An 18,562-nucleotide genomic window follows, 5' to 3' on the forward strand; every position below is an offset into this window, starting at 1 on the left:
TGGAGTGTACATCGCATAAAAAAAATGGTGAGCCATATATTGAATAACATTGGGCAGTGGTGAAGAAATCCACAATTGTCTTTAAGAGGTTGAGTGCGAAAGTGAGGGCTAGAAGAAGTGAATAGGATCGAAAACAAAAATCGACTTAAAACTGACAAATGTCCCATCTGAAGAAGATAACATGAGGAGGAGTTTATTGTGAAAGCATCAATGTCTGGTTGGTGCCGAATCGGCTACAAATGAAACTTGTAGGCCATTATGGATGATTATATTCGTGACAAACTAAAGAGCATTGAAGATTTTATGCTAAATGTTTGATTCTAAGTGTTGGATAGAAACGAATAGACTGATTTAATAGTGCATTAAAACTCAACTCCGTAAGTCAATATATGACTTATTATTGCCATGTAAATGAGGCTTTTTTAATTAATGGGTTGCTTGGACCATTTGTCAAGTAGAACTATTTCTTGTCGTGTCGTTTGTCCTGGTGCATTGAAAAACAGGTAAATTATTACCTTAAAACTGGTATTAAAGGTGAAAAAGAGTATTCATTGATGTCTGTGGATATATGAATGTTTATTTCTTTAAAATTTAGTATTTAAGGGTGCTAATCTGGCTTACTTTATCTAAAAAAAAAAAATAGTTTGATTTTTGTGATTCTTTATACATTTAAATTCACTTAACACAATTAGCAATTTTTATTTCGTATTCTACACAAAAATACTAACCGATTGGTATGTAATAACCTTTTAACATATAATAAAATTCGCAAAGTTGCCAAACGTGTAGAGGCACTTTTGTTTTGAAAATCAAGCGAAGCCTAATCAACTCAATGGTGTTCAGACTGATACCATTGATGATGTTACATTCCTTAACAGTGAGCGATAGAAAAGTATAGCTACTTAAAATAAAATCGATAATTTTAGTTAAAATTAAGATCTAGTAAATACGATTTATTAAATATGTTCCGACCAGATGTGGCAAGTTTTTGCCATGTGTACAACCAGTATCTTGTAACGTAGTACCTGCATATGCTTTCTATTTCCTAAGTAAGAGTTTATTGAGAAATGTAACACAAGAATATGATTTGCATTTCTGTGATTCCATTAGTGTCACTTCTTTTATTATTATATGGGAGAGGAACTTTAGCTGACGATCTGGAAATGCATGTCCCTAAAGTTTCCGACGGTAATTATGACCTAGTTATTATGAAAGGAATATTCTTAGTAAAGTAAGTAGGATTCAATTAATTTTTACAGTCTGCTATTATTATATAATTAGGCTGATAATCTTTAAGGTAAAGCCTTCTCTTGTTGAAGTACATAATGACGTTGACGTACATAACAATAAGATCTTAGAGTGGAATTACGTTTCTGATTCATTTCGTAAGACATACGTCTATCATGAATATGGACACTATATTCATGTGTGTACTCTCTGTATTGCATACTTGTAAAGAAAATGCAATAATAGAATTGAATACTAATTCTCTGTTGGTCAAGATTGATAAAGTTTGCAACCTTAATTTCAATTTGTAATAATTGCTAACTTCGCCTTAATAGTCATGGTAAATAATCGATCGGAAATTGGTATGCCTTTTATCTTTGCTTTGATGAGCAATTAGATTATTGAGAATCTAACCTCTTTTATGAACTTCTTGATTAAAATGAAAATTTCACGAGAACGATGCAATGGATTTTCATAGTTTATGAAACCAACATTCGAGTCCACATTTGCGATTGAATGAACGGTTTTTTGTATAATTGTATGAATGAAGGCAGTTTCTATTTATCTCAAATTAAATACAAACTTCTAAACTCCCCTTTTTCGTTTCGAGAGATAATAGGGTATGCCACACACCACTTGTCTCTAGTAGCGAGACTAACTAGTTATTCAATGAGGAACTGTATCATTATTTCCTTCCTTGCTACAATAATTTGCAAATTAATGTTAAAACTGATTTTTTCTTTTTTGTCCGTTCATGTTTCTATTCTTTTTATTTGATAGTTTTAGCTGATAACATAAAAATTAAGGAGAACTCAGACCATTTAATACGGCGTGCGCCATTCTACACTATGGTGTAGTGAAAAACCAGGAAAGTTAATATAAATCGATACGCTAGAGTGCCATCCTAAAATCTATAGCCTTTTCATATTCTGTATATCCCAAAACAAATATTTTCGGAATCATATAAGTGAAAAACCAGGAGAGTTAATATAAATCGATACATCCTAAAATCTATAGCCTTTTCATATTCTGTATATCCCAAAACAAATAATGGACTCTTACATTTTAGGAATCATAAAAGTAAAAACCAGGAGAGTTAATATAAATCGATACGCTAGAGTGCCATCCCAAAATCTATAGCCTTTTCATAATCTGAATATCCCAAAACATATAATGGACCCTTACATTTTAGGAATCATAAAAGTGAAAAACCAGGAAAGTTAATATAAATCGATACGCTAGAGTGCCATCCTAAAATCTATAGCCTTTTCATAATCTGAATATCCCAAAACATATAATGGACCCTTACATTTTAGGAATCATAAAAGTAAAAACCAGGAAAGTTAATATAAATCGATACGCTAGAGTGCCATCCTAAAATCTATAGCCTTTTCATAATCTGAATATCCCAAAACATATAATGGACCCTTACATTTTCGGAATCATATAAGTGAAAAACCAGGAGAGTTAATATAAATCGATACGCTAGAGTGCCATCCCAAAATCTATAGCCTTTTCATATTCTGTACATCCCAAAACATATAATGGACCCTTACATTTTAGGAATCATAAAAGTGAAATAAATCTATATGCAATCTTAAAATCGATACCATATTCATTTTCTGCATCTCCTAAACATGTTAGAAATCAGAAAAGTTGAAATAAATCGAAACGCGAGAGTGCGATCCTAAAATCGATAACATTTTCATATTCTGCATATCCCCTAACACTTAAATGGACCCTAAAATTTTAGGAATCGTAAAAGTTAAAATAAATCGATACGTGGTAGTAAAATCGATGGCATTTTCGTATTCTGCATATGCCAAAACATAAAAATGGACCTTAACATTTTATAAATAAAAAAAGTTAAAATAAATCGATACGAGATCATAAAATATATAAAGGGTATATTAAAATATATAAAATATATGTTACCGCCATAGGTCTGTAACTTACATTTATGTCTTAATGAAATTATACGAATACAATTGTATTTGATTGGTTAATCTTAAATTTTTTCGAATAATAGGTTATTCGTGTAATAAATTGGCGAATACAAATATTCAGATGGTTAATCGTATTTTTTTTTCTCGAATAATTGATTATTCGTAAAAAAAAATTGCGAATTAAAATTTAATTGGAAGGTTAATCGTATTTTAGTTTCCGAATAATTGATTATTCAAGTGAAAAATCCGCGAATAAAAACATATTCATCTCTCGTTAATTGAATAATATTCGTCCAACTCTCTTTTGAATTAACGGTGTGCCGATAATTTGTAGCTTCTGTACGGAGAGGATGTTACCGCATGGTCACAACTAGAGGAGAAAATCCAAGTTTTGTATATTATATGTTTTGGGATATACAGAATATGAAAAGGCTATAGATTTTAGGATGGCACTCTAGCGTATCGATTTATATTAACTTTTATGTTTTTCACTTTTATGATTTTTTATGAAAATGTTTTATGATTTTATAACGTGTATTGAATTATTTTAAATTTTTTTAGTGTCTCTTAATCTAATTCTCTAGATCTATAAATCTATCATCTAAATTTCATTAGGGTTCCTTTATATCTTTGTAATTAGAAAAGATAAAATAAATCGATATAGTGTCGTGCGTTAATAAAATCGATTTAATTTTAGTGTCTGCATCTTATAAAACATACAAAGGGACCCTAATATGTTTGAAATCAGAAAAGTTGAAATAAATCGATACGCGAGAGTGCGATCCTAAAATCGATAACATTTTCATATTCTGCATATCCCCTAACATTTAAATGGACCCTAAAATTTAAGGAATCGTAAAAGTTAAAATAAATCGATACGCGGTAGTAAAACCGATACCATATTCATATTCTGCATATCCTGAAACATAGAAATAAACCCGACCATTTTAGAAATCAGAAAAGTTAAAAAAAAAATACATGGTTTAAAATTGATAGCATTTTTATTTTCTTCATCTCCTAAAACATACAAAGAGACCACAAATGTTATAAATCATAGAAGTTAAAATAAAGTGATGCGCGAGCGTGGGATCATAAATTCTATATCATTTACATTTTCTTCATCTCCTAAAACATAGAAAGGGACATCGATTCACGATTTTAAAATCGAAAGCATTTTCATTTTGTGCATCACCTAAAACGACAAAATAGAAAGGGGCCCTAATATGTAAGAAATCAAAAAAGTTGAAATAAATCGATTCACGATCATAAAATCGACAGGATTAAAAATTGGTAAAGGTAAATAATAAGGGAATTAAAAAAAATCTAATTGTCATTCGTAATAAATATTTAATTATTCGAATAATTTTTTATTCGGTTTAAATAGTATTTCAAATATTCCAATACAAAAGTATTCGGATTGTTTAGTCATATTTTTATTCGAATAAAAATGTATTCGTCTCTCGTCAATCGAATACTTTTCGCCCAATTCTGAATTCAACCCTCTGTCGGGCTAAAACAAAGAGCCGGGAAGAAAAGAAGGCAGTTATCTCACCCCAATTTTTGTTTACTTTAATGGAAACTAGGTATAATTACCAGTCAAAGTTGATGAGTCTGCCAAGTATAGTTGGGGAGAATAAAAAATGGCGCCTATTTCAAACCTTAAAAAAGCATTAATTTTTCATTTGGAGCTCTATATCTTAAAAACTACCAACAACACTGGAAAATCTATGAGAACATTATTTAAAGAAGAGTAAATTTTCTGAAATATTAGCCCTAAAAGAGTTTTTTACATCCAATAGTTCTCGAATTTTGCTTTTTAAAAAGCAAAATTTCTTAAAAATCTACTGAAAGATTAGTAGTTAGTTAATTTATTTTGAGAAATCTATATCTCAGGAACTATGTGACGTACAGATATCCATTAGCACTCAAATTAAAGCAAGTTTAATGGACTATAAAGAAGTTCCTGACCTTTACCTTCGTAGGAATAGTAGTTTTCATGATATTTGCTAAAATAAATTGATTTATAATTGTTGTTTAATAAATAGTAAAAAATATTTGCGGCACCCTCGTCGGGATTAAAAATAATTTCACCACAGTTATCCTTAAAATAGTTTGGTGACTCAGGAATTGAAGAAAAAAGTAGGTACTCAAATAGCTATGTGGTACTTCGAAACTGTATTACGGTCATACACTCAGTATTTGTGAGATCAGGTATTAAATTTAACGTTAAATAATTTTTTACCAGAGGGAAGCTGAACTACTAATTGCGGACCGTATTCTCAGTGATTTTAAGATTTCGGGTCCTCTAAATGTGAGAATTAGTTTCCTGGACCAACTTTAGGTTATCAGTAGAAATGAACAACACTTTAGTTAAAATAATTATTTTGAATTATATTAAAGAAATTAATACTTGTAAAGAAAAAATATATGTATATATAGTTGACCGTAAAAATTGATATATAAGAAGATGATCAGGGTTGCGGTCAAAAGAGAAACAAAAATAGTTTACAACTATTTTTGTTTCTCTTTTGACCGCAACCCTGATCATCTTATATAAAAAAATATTAAAGATTTACAGAAGGTCGATCATGGCGTATGGGGGCTCTCAAGATTTAGGGGCCCATGATCCAGAGGAGGGGATTAAAGACTACCGGTAATGTTTGAAACATTGCAACTCTGCCAGTGATAACAACTACAGATTCTTAAATAATTCTCCCATAGGAAGACTGCAATTATTTTGTAAAACGAAAATGAGAATGTTCGGTTGATCGAGTAAGATCTGACTCCAATTGATAATGTTATCGACTAGAAGGCCTCGACCAATATGTACTCACTTACGTAGTTGTTAGGATGTTAATAGATGAGATGCGACTTAGGTTTACCAGCTGTAACCTCGTCCTACAGGATACTATTCCTGTGGGTACGAAGAGGACTGCAAGCCTGGAGGAATTCAGCCGCCGAGTTTCGCAGGATGGTAAATTCGTTTAGTCGGGTGCAATTCTTGTAGATATGAAGGGTAAACCCAGTACTGGGTAGTAAACCCAGAAGGTGCCAGCCACCAAGTCCTACGAAAGGATATAAGACAAAGAAAGGAGGAGAACACTAAAAAAGGCAGAGAAATGAACATACGATTCCACAAGCGTACTAGTACACTAAGTATGCTGATATCCTCTGCCTCTTAAGGAAGGCGACCCCGTGAAGCGGGAATTTGTACTGAGGTTTTTTTTTTTTTATTACAAAATAGTGGATGAGATTGCTGTGATTGGCTGATTTACCATAGGTGGCGATAATTAGTGGTCACGTGACGAATAGGGGCGTGGCACAGTGGTCGCGTTACTGATCACGTGAGTGGTTACGGTTATGTCGAGCTAAATTTAAATTTCACCCCCCCCCCCATGGGTCATGTGATCAAATGGTACCTTCTGATTAGCTGTCTAATGTCCACGTGACTGATCACATGAGTGTTTAAGGTTAGGTCGAAGTAAAAATTTAAATCTCCCGGCTTACGTCACGAATGTCTGTGTCCAAAGCTGTGTCTACGAATGTCTTCCAGTCCGAGTCCCAGTTGCTAATCAGAAGTATACAAAAGAACAATTATTACACGGTGTCTCTATGATTGTAAAAGTTTGTTGAGATCTTTTGGTTGTATTCATTATATACCTTGTTAATTTCTGAGACGTTAGTATATTAGCTTGTATTAGTTCTTTATGAATGATAATATGGAGAGAATTGCCTCTTCTTTTTAATATCTAATTCATCTGTTTTGTAATGTTTCAGAACTACTAAAAATTGATGATTCTAAATCTGAATTAATTTCTGAAAATGTAAGTAAACATAGCATAAATTTTATTTTTTATAGAATGAGTTGTTTCTGACTGCAGAGTAAGTGCGAAAAATCGCTTTAAAAAGGATTTTAAGAAATTAATTGAAAAACAAGTATTTTAATTCATTAATCTGACAAATTTGTCCATTTGGATTTACTTTAAATGGGCCAAGTAAGAGAAATGTTTATCAGTTCATTGAATCAATCCAATCTTATTGCTATATTTCCTGTTTGTTAGTATTAAAAATAATGGATGAATATTTCAATTTCTGTGTATAGGCAATAAGTAGAGGTTTAAGATCAGTTGTCAATGCGGTTACTTCTTATCATTCATGTTGCTGAAACACTTTACATATAGATTGTACAGGTGGTTCTCAAAAAATTATATTATCTTGTTCACATGTAAGAATAATCGTAAACACAATAATAACTCATTATGTTTCGATTTTTGACTCCAAATGTGCAATATAAAATTGGTATTATGTGCATGTCTTTTCGATGGTTCTAATTTTGGTGACATTAGAAGCTTAGAAACAAAAGATGCAACTGCACGAAGATCAGATTTCTAGTGATAACTGTGTTCCATTGCCTGAGCTCGGCAAAAAGTTTTTTGTTTTGCCACCTATTCCCTAACAGTCACTGCTCAGCTTTCAAGGTGAAATGATAATTTTCAGATGAATATATTTATGAATCTAATTGCCATGCTACAATCGTTCTTTCGAAAGATCATTATTATTTTTTTGTAATTTTGCAGTATTGCTTCTTATCAAAGGCCTTTTGTGCTATTGTTTTTGAACTTCAGTCAATCTACCTAGGGTAAGCTAGCTCTTTAACTTCAAATTCTGATTACCGTACAATAATAATCCTCATTGCGATCATAGAATCATTATTTACTTAGCCACCGACTTTAAATAGAATGTAAACTATTCCAAGTCTACTAAGAATTTTATTAGAAACTTGTTCCAATACCTGATATGTTTATGATGATAAAAGCCATATATAATTAATAAATGCATAAGGAACGTTTGTTGTCACGTTCTTCATCCTTGTTTATAATATCTTTTTTTTCCTGGCCTCTAAATCCTCCTTTATCATTACCAAAACAGTAGCGAAATCAATTTTGAATAAAACCTTGCGTTGAAAAGTTTATTATTTCGGGGGAAACTACACAAAAACAAAAGGCACGGTGTTCTCTCTCCGTTGTCCGATTGGATTGGTCTGCTTTCGCCATTCTATAAAAGATCGGCAGCTAAACCTTTTCCCACTGCTTTAACAAAATAGAGTTGTAATCAATGTTACACAATGTTCTTTTATTCGCAGAAAGTCAAATAAAAAATTGGAAAATTTTAGGAGAGGGTAACTTGTTCGAATGTTTAGCCCAGTGTATGAAGCTTTTGAGAATCGCCCTTATAGAAGATTGTAAATTCTGTAACTGTGTGATTTGTAATTGTGTCTTCAAAAAACCATATGATAAAGTGTTAATTCGTTTCAGGATGTTGATGGTCTCATGAAATACGCTGGTGTTTTTGGAGGAAATGAAAATGACTATCCTCAAGTTTTAGCTCCATATGATTCACCTTTACAAACCCACATCAGGGTCAAGCGGTTTAGAGAATAACTTCATAATATAAATCATATTGAAATCTGGTAAAGATAACTTCAGAAGTGAAAAAATAAAATTTGATAGTATTGCTGAATTAGTAATATTTTTAACATTAGCAGTATAATACACGTACTATAAAATTAGTTTTACAACTTAATATGGCACATGAGGTAATCCTCAGTAGATATTATAATAAGAGGAGTAGTAAAACCAAGATGAGGATATATATTGATTTAGGAACAGGAAAGTTAACGAATCAATATATTAATTTTTATTAATATATTAATCTTTTTAGCCCTGATGAAGCCCTGCAAAGTGGGGCGAAACGTCGGAAAATAAATAGTTGTAAACTATTTTTGTTTCAATTTGACCGCAACCCTGACCATCTTCTTATATATCAATATATTAATTGTTGTTATCACTTTCTTTGTCTACGTCTAGTGCTGCAGACTGTCAACAGTGGTTGTTTAGGTAGGCTCCTGTTAAATCTTATGTAACATGTTACGAGGAAAAGGACCAAACATTGGTCCTAGATATGCTTGATAAGTAACATCTCAACATAAAAAGACTATTAGAGGTATAGTTTGTCGGGGTTGTCTGGACTTAGGCGATTTCTCCAACCTGATATACTCTTTACAGAAGGCCCACGACAAGGCGTATTCATTAATAGGTAAGAAAGGAAGGCCGTGCCAGGGGATGAGCCCTGGACACTGACTAGGTAGAGGAGGTCTAGGTGAGAGAGTCTGAGGCAGATTAACAGTTCTAGTTGCCGAGATGAAGCGGACGGACTAGAACAGTCATGATAGGAGCAGCTTACTAGTTGCCGAGATGAAGCGGACGGACTAGTAAGCTGATAAGGCTAGGTGCAGCTCTAGTTGCCGAGATGAAGCGGACGGACCAGTAAGCTGATAAGGCTAGGTGCAGCTCTAGTTGCCGAGATGAAGCGGACGGACTAGAGCCGGGGAAAGACGGAAAATTACACTGGTTGCCGAGATGAAGCGGACGGACCAGTGTAACCGATAAGGATTAGGTTACAATCTTAGTTGCCGAGATGAAGCGGACGGACTAAGATTGCTGGAGAAAGGGAGAGGAAATAGGCCATCGTCTAAGGTGAGCATAATAAAAACCATCTTTTCTGAGAATAGATTAGCAACAAACTTCTCTAACTCAAGTAGAGTGTAAGCCACCAGCTATATGACTAGACCTGGAGAAGGCTTGATTGATTGATCAATCCCGGTGGCAATTGAAGGGCTCATGTGATCGGTTATCACTGAGGATTCACTCTTTTAACTCTACTTGAGATAGTTCCGTAGAATCTTTTTGCTCAATCTCTTTTTATTTTATAATTAACATTCTTACATATTACATATTAACATATATAAATTTATACAAGAGATCGTATTTTTATAATGATAAACTTATATACAATTATACAGCTTCTTAGACGCTTGTAGTGCTGGCCGCCCCTGGCGGGTTGTAACAGCACTTCGTGCTCGCTGACTGCTACAAGTTTATGTTGTATGTTAGAATGTGTTTAATGATTGAGAGAGATTAAAACATAGTTTGAACTAACTTTAAAAAAAGAGAGAGATCCATTAACTTGTACAATAACTTGAGGGAACATTTCACAAAATAGATTAGACTTTGACTTACAGGGGGAGGATACGCACGTTGGATACTGATTTCAAACTTTTATTGGTGATACTAGGTCGAAAAGTATTGGAGATTTGTCCGAAGATCTTGCCAATGTGCCCTAGAAGAGAAGGAAAACATTTTTTTACATAATTTTATATTATTATATGACGCCTTTGCTCTGCATGTATATAATGGTTATTAGGTACTTATCGATTTATTTCTTCGTATAAAATAAGAATACAATCTTGTTGATAGTATTAAATGAGTTTAAGTGAGTAAAAAATTACAAAAAACCGTTAGTCACTTCCTGTAAAGTATACAAAAGATGTTTTGTTTAGGATAAACCCAAACCCTTAAATATGAATTTTTATACCGATCAAAAATTATAAATTTGTGGGCTTCACTTTAGAGGATTTTTTTTCCTACGTTCAAAAAATGAATGACAAGATAGAAACTTGATTTTTTTTATTTCTATCAAAATTCGTATTTATGAAATCACAAAAAATTCAAAAATTCAAGTTCTAACAGTTGTAGTTACGTTAAATTTTGATAATATTGTGAGCAGTTATGAATTTATTTCGTGAACGCAGGATATTGGCAGAAAAAAATTCCTTCAATATTGAAGCCCAAAAATTTAAACTTTTTGATCTATTTAAGGGTTTCCAATGACGCTTAAAACAAATATGACTTGATTTATCCAAAACAAAACAGTTTTGGTCTACTTACTTAAACTCATTTAATACAATCAACAAGCTTTTGTTCTTATTTCATACGAAAAAAACAAAAACGGTTGGTATATAACAATCATTAAACACATCCCTGAGGTGGCATACGGTACTATAACACAATTTTAAAATTATGTAAAATATTTTTTTTCTCGGCTCCTAGAGCGTATTGGCAAGAACCTTTGGACTCGTGTCTAATATTGTTCGACCTAGTATCACCAAAAAAAATTGTATTGTAATCGGTGATTTCACGTGCGTGACCTCTCCCTGTTAGTAAATTGAAAAGTATTATAAGGATTGTTTGATGAATCCGAAGTGAGAGTCACCTTAGTATTCTCGAGACAGAAGTGGCACCGTTTTCGGCTATGGCTGTTGAGATCTATTTTGTGCCAAACCAACGGAATGAATTGTCACTTTTTCACGATATATTAGGCTGATGATAGATAAATAATACATTTCATGATATAACTACAGTTGCAAATTTAAAAACTTATAAATTAATTAACATTTTCGCCACTCTAATTCGTTGGTTGTTTTTAGGAAGCTCTAATATTTTCCGCACGTCAGAAACTGGCGCTCGGGCAAACGTCCAATTGGCCCGTATGTATGTATACGTTCATTTGTATACGTCCTTTGTGTACTTCGACTGTAATTATTTTTGGTTGTTGATTGTAGTAGTAGTAGTAGTAGTATACCAACAGAAAAAGGTGTATTAATATCACGGTTATGAAGACTTACTGCCATCGACTAGTTTCAAGTGAACAGCGTTTGAAGTTCAGCAATCGTTACAAAAAGAATAGTTTATGAGGATGAAGGAAAATATGTTAACCATGGCTGTATTATGTTAGGATGCCTTGGAGCAGTGAGCTTGCGGCAGATATTCTGGCTATAACTGAGTTTTAATATATATTTTATATAAACTGAGTTTTAGCCAGAATCTCTGCCGCAAGCACCCTGATAAAGACCTCAAACTCAGGTTGAACGTCGGCAATAATAAATAATTTTTTGTTTATTTGTGTCTTTTTCCTGACTGCGCTCCCTGAACATCTCCATTTAAGAAAAGTAATTTTGTGCGTGGTGGAACATGTAATTTTGCGGAAGTGAAATTAGTAGATGGAATGTAATGTAATTTATACTAGATCATGACAACACTAATCTTCCCTTTAAATTTAATTAGAATCGGAAAGGTCGTTTTGGATGTACAATTGTGTCGAGAAAAATACGTTTACGCATACGTCAGGGAAAGTAGTGGATGGACCTACTGTTAACAACTCACAAAGGTTTTTTTTTTTCCTACCTCCTAAAAATACAATAACATATATAAAAAAAAAAACAATTAGGAAAACTATTTACAATAACCTATGGACAATAAACATTAGACAAACATTTATCGTAAACCTATCAAATAGAATAGAATGACATGACAAACAACAATAAAGAAAAACTATTTAAAACAAGAGTAAAACTAAAACATATGCCTCCGCTTTACAAATAAAAAGAAATATAAAATAAAATATACATGATTAAAAGAGTAACAAAAAAAAATTTTTAGTACAAAAATTGATTTTTATAGCTCGCACTAAGTGCTTGTAACACATTTTCACGAATCAGTAGTAATAATAATAAAAAAAAAAAAAATACATTTTGTACAATCTTATAACTTCATTGGTAAAAATGGCTCTTCAGCTTCTATGAATTTGGGATTTTTAGCTGTTCAATAAGTACTGTCCTCTTTTTATATCCACGCAAGCTCTCCATTGTGACAGCATTATGTTCCCTTATCACAGCCACCCTGAAGGGACCCTCATATCTCTATAGTTCCTTTCCTCTATTTTTACACAACCTCCTGTAGACTATGGTCCCGGTTTTGAAGTTTCCCATTAGGTCACGCACGCTCACATTTTGTTTCTCCAATCGTTTCCTTTTTTCCTTCTCGATACGATCTTTGACCTTATTCCACAATTTCCTCAGGGCTAAACTGCTATTGATTACTCCTTCCTCTCCGGTCACCGTGTTTCTATAGTCTCTACGACGACGTCAACGCAGGCCAAAAAGAATTTCAAACGGCGCAAACCCCGTGACCGTATGTATAGAATGATTGTACGCTGCAAAAGCTCGATCCATCTCGTCATCCGGTTCCAATCCCTTTTCCAATTGGTACCCTCTCGCTGAGAGTGCTATGAAGCCTTTCGATCCCTCCTCTGCTCTTAGGATGCTCCAGAGTATTGAGATGCCACACTACTTCTAATGCCTTAATTTCCTCTCTGATATGTGCATTATCAAATTCTCTACCCGTGTCCGACGGTATTCTGTTAGGGACCCCATAAAATTGAAACCAAGAGCCTGCAACACTGCCTCCGCCGACTTTCACCAAGTACGCCATAGCTATTTTACTGAATAGATCCATGACTGTTACCCACTTGAATCCCTTCCAAGTGAATGTGTCTACTTGTAAATCACTAAGTGGTACGCTCGTGGTTGGTGTTTCCTCTTATCTGGCATGGGGAGGACGCCTGCGGAGGCACACTTCACAGCTGCCTATAGTTTTTTGAATGGTGCGTTTCATACCAAAAATATCGACGGCGTAATCCTTGCAAGGTTTCGTTCAGTCCTCGGTGGTTCGTCTTTTCTTGGTGGTATGCCAGAGTCATCTCTTTCGATCGAATGAACTACCGATCCACCCCGATCTTTTCTGATCTCCACAATCGTTGGATCTTATCCCGCATTGACTACATACAGATGGTGGGTCTTTCCGGGTTTAGATGCTTCTGTCAAAGCTTTACAAAGTTCCGCTTCCCTGGCTTCCGGCTGCTACTAAGTAGTGGTGTTACCGGTTCATTATGCCTGTGGTCCTCGTCTTCCAAATGACCTGGTGTCGTTTGTCGTTCACTAGTTGTTCGATTACTTCCATCTCGGCCGGTCTTCGCTCTGTTGAAACTTCGTCATCGTTTCCGTGTTTAGGTGCGTCTGAATGCTTTTCTTCCTCTTCGAGCCATTCTCGCAGAAACTGTCTCATACTACTCCTCACAAGTTGGGCATTCACCTCCATCGGTTCTACCTGGTTCGAGTTTTGTCGTCGAAACATATAAGGACATTGTTTGGGTATATGTCCCTCTATTCCACATTCAAAACATAGGGCACAGAATCGCTGTGCCATCAAATGCCCTATCTTTCTGCATCCATGGCATTTCCGGTCGTCATGGCGCCCGTTGCTTATTGGTTTTATTTGGCCCATTCTTTTCTCCGGGTTTCTTATCCTCTCTTTTGCACTTTCCTGGTGCACTCTTATTCTTCAGGTACCTGAATTATTCCTCGGGCGATTATAACTAACTTTCGGAGATCTTGAGCAATTTCCACAAACGAGCGCTCCCTCGGAAATCCTCCCTTCTTCCCCAACTATCTTGCCAACTGAATCTTTAGTACCATGGATAGGAATTGCATCCGACCTCTGCATCCATCATCTCCCTGAGTTTATCTTGAATTCTATTAAAAAGTCCCAAGAGTTCCGCGGCATATTGCCCACTAGACTATTTTAGTTTTTTCGTCTCCCTGATCATCATAGATATGTCCTCTTCTTGAGCCCATCGTCCTCCTCCGAACGCCTTCTTCAGCCTATCCTTAACTATGGGTCAAGGCGTTTCTTCAATGGCCTAAATTTCGTTTAAAATACTCCTCTTTATTCTGCATACCAAGCCTGCCTTCAGTGAGGCTACTTCCTCTGGGAGGAAGTAGGTGTCCAAGGTATCATCTGTGATACATAAGTAATTTATTAAATTTTTCTTGTGCGAGGGACATGAACATTATGTCTTTTCCCTCTCCTGGCAAACAGATAACAACTGATCTTTTAATCCATAACAACTACAGTTAATGTAGCTATAATTTTAGTGACAGCTGTTGGGCAAAATTAACTTAATATGAAATGAGAAGATGTTGTTGATGAGTGACAGTCCTGGTTTCCTCGATTTTATCGGGAAAGTTTCCTATATAGAGCTTCAATATTATTTATAACTTAGAGGAAACTTAGTCATCAGTTATGCATAATTCAAATATTAATTGAAAACAACTTTAAGTAAATACCCTGCTTTTTGACATCATGCTTCATCAGAGGCTTGATCATTCCTTTCCCAAAAATCGTTCCTTTAAAAAAAAATAATTTTGGCATGGATGATTTAAAATTTTCAAATGCTTGAGTTTCACAATTAAAAGTTACTTTAAATTGTAATGTATCTCAAGAAAAGGTGGGTAAAGAGCTCATAAACCATGACATGGTAAACCAAATTGATTGATTGGCTGCTTCTTTTTTCACTTAGGAATTGACCCCCTTTCTTCTAGACAAAAATAAACACTCTCTTAAATATTAACAAATTACAAAATACGTGTAATATTAATCAGTTTAAGTTTTTGTAAAGAGAAAACAAATTAATGATAAAATAAATTAAACAGATGAAAATGGAAGAAAAAAAATATTAAAAATAAATAAGCAGTAAAAGATGAAGGGAGAAAAAACAAGTTGGTATTAATTATAAAACAAGAACTGGTTATAAAAGCATAAGTGGAATTTATTAAAAACTAGCAGTTGGCTCTATTAGTACCATGCCACAGATACATAAGCTACAAATGTGACATCGAAGGCCCTATTTAATAAAAGAATAGTGCTAGTCCATAGATACAAGTTTACAAAATACAAGCATTTGTCGAGGCACTGAGTATAATAGGTCCCGGCACCAATTTATGAGGTGAAGTGCCCTACATCAGAAAGCCTCAACAATCCATGTTCAATAGATAAGGTAAGCTAAGGTGATTTTGAATAAAAGGAAATAGTAGGTGATTTGACAGGATGATAAGTAACCTTTATGGTTATTTGCTGTAAATTCTAGCTTGATGGAAACTCTACTCTGTAAGGCACTGATTAATATTATTATTCCTTGCCTACCAATGAGGTGAATCCCGGGGGGATTGTCATAATACATTTATGAAATATGACCACATACGATGTACATATATCAATATTCAAAATTTGTCTGATGATTGTAGTAGTTCATGTTGCAACAGCTCAAGTTGCGTCATGTCAGCTCACAATGGTCAAGGTACAGAATGGTGACCAGCACATAGTAGCAAGGTCACTACATATTAATAATTTTTATTTCATGATGAAGAACGAACCACAATTGATATTATAAGAGTCAAAGTGTACAAGACAGTGAAATTGTACCAAGTAATACTAATACAAGACTATTAGTATTAGCTTATACTTAATTATAAAATATGGACTAGGATGTAGAAGTGATATAAAAAAAATAAGTTGAAAAACTATTGCAACCATAAGCAATTAAATTAATAATTAAAGGATACCAGAACATTTCATTCCATGCATTGGCTCATGCTCATACTCATACATTTCCTTTTTCTATTAGTGCTAAGATCCATTTAGCATCTTTAAAGTACACTATCCACTACTTCTTCTTCATACAATTAAATGTCTAGAAAAGCATTAAGTAGTTCAAAATCTTGATCATTATAACATACCCGAGTAAAATACTATTTAACTCCAGGATTTAACAAAAGAAATATTAGAAAAAACTTTTCAGTATAATAGTGAACATTGTACGAAAAATATAGGAAGATGGTCAGGGTATGAAAAACTTTGATACCAATTAGGTAACCAGAGTTAAATTTATATTGGGCACGCCTCATAAAATGTTGAATCTGTCAACTATTGCCCTATTTTAATTCTGAGGGATTTTCAGATCTGGAATAAGTCTAATAACTCTCCTTAATACCCACGGCTTTCAGCGTCATCAAACTAATACAAAGCTGAGGGATGAGACTTCAATTTGGAAATATTTATATTGATAAATATTCCTGCTTTAACTGCAATGGTGTAATCTTTTGATTGGGGAAGTCTAGAAATCTCCAATTCAAACTTTGATATCCGAATTGTAGACAGAATCTTACTTTTCTTTTATTTCCGATAGATTTGAGACCTTCAGTCTGTTTTACTTCTATCAAAACCTGAAATACTGTTATAAGAGCATTCTAACTTGAATATAGAAGGTACTTCAGAATCCTAAGCTTTTTCGTACTTTCATTTTTAAAATGTTTAATATATTGTATTATATCCACCTCATTCTTTAGTCTAATATCATTCCTAAATACTGATGTTTTTCAATATATGCAATTGTGGACAATTCCAATAATACTTGTAATCCATATCAAAAGCCAATTCACAATTTTCAGATGGGAAACATATATATGTAACCAAGCAACACTTTTTCAACAGTTTTTTTCAATAGCTGAAATAAAATATTTTTCCAATGGATTAAGAAAGATTCATTCAAGAATTCTTTCTTGTCTTAATGCTTCAGACAGAACATCATAGCAAGCATCAACAGATGGTGTATTGTACTCTTGTTAATTCAAAAATGTATTACTTATAAGATATATTTCAATGGATTAATTAAACTCAAACAATTAAAATTAAAATAAAAGGTAGGGAGACATGCAATTTGATCAAAAATTAAAAGGAAGACTTTTATCACCAAAATCAAAGTGGAAACTAACAACTACCGACGTGATTCACTTACAATAGACAGTCATCACCTCAAATATGACTAGACACTTTATAGATGAAACAAAGTTATTGCCTCTATATCTCTGTGATTAAAAAAAAAAAAGACTAGTCTGCTTTCTTAAGAAGTATTACTATTTTAAAAAAGTTTAATTCATCTATTGAAAGCCCAAACTAATACATTTCTATGCAGATTTTAATTGATCACTATAAATCTGACCAAAGGACTATGACCTAAAATATACATTAATAATATAAATAACAACTAAATTGTATAAATTATAGAAAAATATATTGAAAGATAAAATATTAGCGTTGGTCAAAAAGAATCTCAAGATGGTAAAAAGGTCTTATTGATAGCCAATGGTAGAGGTAAAATTGCAGGTCTTCATCAGGGATAATTTCAGTGGTAAGACACTTTGCTGCTAACTCCAAGGATCTGGGTTTGAATCCGGCTGTGGCAGACAATTATTTTCTATTTCACTGTAGCCGTGAGTAAGCCCTGTGGTTTTGGGAGCCCTCTGGGGTCCACCCAGCCCCCTTAGTGGGTACATTTAATTGTGTACAAATCTCGTGGCTGAGCATAATTCCAAATGTGGAGTGCACTTCCTTGCACAACCATTATTCTAGTAACAGTACTTTCTTACAAAGTAATGCACCCCTAACCCTTTTTGGGTTGTAGCAATGCAGATTTAAATTAGATGATCAACAAAATAATTAAAACTACTTTTATATATTACTTTTTTTAAATTAAGTATGTGGAATATCTCTCCACATTCCCACTCTAGCCGGACAATCTGTAAGATAACCCACCCTAATAAATGGAAAAAATACCCCCAAACATAAATAAATTTTTAATAAAGTGTATATAGTTGACTGTAGATAACTAATTGGAGAAGATGATCGTGGGGTGTGGTCAGCAAAGAAACAAAATAAATAAACAAAAAATATTTATTTATGTCTTCATCAGGGCTATAAAAACAAAAAGACAACAACCATCATTTAGAGAGAAAAAAATATCATATAAATAAAAAT

General features: G+C 33.6%; 1 long non-coding RNA gene across 1 annotated transcript; it reads left to right on the forward strand.

The window, feature by feature from the left end:
• Positions 1 to 975: 975 nt before the first annotated feature.
• LOC136797257 (uncharacterized) lies at positions 976 to 8,693 on the forward strand. Its single transcript, XR_010845107.1, has 3 exons — positions 976 to 1,188; positions 6,951 to 6,997; positions 8,489 to 8,693. It is a non-coding gene; the product is annotated as an uncharacterized lncRNA (long non-coding RNA).
• The last annotated feature ends 9,869 nt before the right edge of the window (positions 8,694 to 18,562 follow it).

Source organism: Halyomorpha halys, unplaced genomic scaffold, assembly GCF_000696795.3.
Source record: "Halyomorpha halys isolate HHAL.00 unplaced genomic scaffold, Hhal_1.1 Scaffold1169.1, whole genome shotgun sequence".
Lineage (NCBI taxonomy): Eukaryota > Metazoa > Arthropoda > Insecta > Hemiptera > Pentatomidae > Halyomorpha > Halyomorpha halys.